The sequence below is a fragment of the Myotis lucifugus genome, unplaced genomic scaffold (assembly GCF_000147115.1).
Source record: "Myotis lucifugus unplaced genomic scaffold, Myoluc2.0 scaffold_718, whole genome shotgun sequence".
NCBI lineage: Eukaryota > Metazoa > Chordata > Mammalia > Chiroptera > Vespertilionidae > Myotis > Myotis lucifugus.
Window position 1 is genome coordinate 191051 of NW_005871766.1, and position 1666 is coordinate 192716.

A 1666-nucleotide genomic window follows, 5' to 3' on the forward strand; every position below is an offset into this window, starting at 1 on the left:
CCATTTATGAGCAGCGTCTGCAGGACCTCATAAAATAAATGACGAGTATGTAAGATATTCTTCCCTCATTTAAAAAGAAATCTATAAATTGCATCATGTTCCCTTCCTTCCTCTTTCCCAGCTGCCTGGCTGACGTCATGTTCTGTGGCTTCTCAGCGAAACCCAATTCCAGGCTGACCTGAGATTGGCTTTGATGTGAGGAGTAATTATTGAAAGAGATGGGTGATCCATAAAATAAAATGCCTCCTACATTTTTCATAAAAGTAATCCGAGAGTAATGCTAACCCCTCTGCCTCAGGGGAGGGGTGGAGCGGGGCAGAGGGGGCGTTCCTGGGAGGAGAGGGATGGTGGGAAGGCAGGCCCAAGAGCCCCAGCAGAGCCTTCAGCCACTTCTGCTCAGCGGCTTTGCTATCCCGGGTGTCAAGCACCCTCAGCCCCTCTCCTGGAAATCCATTTCTCAGGGAACATTTCATCTTGTTAGTTTTTGCCGATTCTTGAGAACTTTTTTAGGGGACTCAAAGGCTTTCTCTTGCTAATATGTGTCAGGTGGACTTAAGATCGCAGCTATTACATCAGGATTTAACTTTGACTTGACTTGTAGGGAAAGAAAATAAAAATCTCACATTGTTTCAGTAGAAGTTCTAATCTGGCACTGCCTGATGAGTGTCTTCATTCAGTTATTTAAGAAATATTTACTGAGGGCCCTGGGCTAAACATATAATGCAAACAAGATGGGAAGAGCCCTGGCTAGTAGCATTGGTAGGACGGTGAGGGAGATGGTTGCTCAAACAGACAAGGACTCTATAGCTTAATAAAAGTGCTGTGCTCTGGGAATCTGTTCAGGGGGCATGGAGGACTTCCTGGAACAGGTGATGTTTCAGCTGAGACCTGGTGGATAGTTGGAGTTTGTCAGACAAAGAAGGGAGGGTAAGGTGTGCAGGCAGAGGGAACAGCATACATGACGGTTTGGTCTCCGGACAGGAGGGAAGGAGGCAGGCCCTCTGCTGAGACAGGGACCTCTAGATAGTCCTGGTGTTTGTGCTCTAAAGCAGCGGTTCTCAACCTGTGGGTCACGACCCCTTTGGGGGGTCGAACGACCCTTTCACTGGGGTCACCTAAGACCATCGGAAAACACATATATAATTACGTATTGTTTTTGTGATTAATCACTATGCTTTAATTATGTTCAATTTGTAGCAATGAAATTGGGGGTCACCACAACATGAGGAACTGTATTAAAGGGTCACGTCATTAGGAAGGTATAGAACCACTGCTCTAAAGGCTGGAGGGCAGAACCCATCCCCATGAAGGAGATAGAAATGGCTTGCACTCACGGAGGAAATATTCTGCTGTGTCAGCTTCATAATCTGTATCCTCTGGGAAGTGATCAATTTGCTTGCAGAGACCTTTGAAGTTCCCTGGAAAACAAGAGGAGAAAGGACACATGAGACATCATAGTTTCTGGGGTTCAGACCACTGGCCTCTTCTGAAGCTGGCCCAGCCTCTCCCTCACTCTGGAAGGGAGGTATTGCTTTGTCTGTGTGGACATCCTCCGGGTGAATCAAAACACGCAGTGCTGGAGAGAGGATCTAAGGCCTAAGACTTCAAAACCCAGCCGTCCACGGAGGCTTCTGAGGATTAGCTGAAGCTTGGCGGGTGGTGGAGG

The 1666-nt window shown here is 47.4% G+C and overlaps 1 protein-coding gene across 1 annotated transcript in view; it reads right to left on the bottom strand.

The window, feature by feature from the left end:
- Positions 1 to 1414, bottom strand: part of CACNG2 (calcium voltage-gated channel auxiliary subunit gamma 2) — a 10026-nt gene extending 8612 nt beyond the window's left edge. The window contains exon 1 of the mRNA XM_014447826.2: positions 1335 to 1414. The gene's annotated coding sequence lies outside the window, so the exon portion shown is untranslated. The remainder of the gene's footprint in view (positions 1 to 1334) is intronic.
- Between the last annotated feature and the right edge of the window lie 252 nt (positions 1415 to 1666).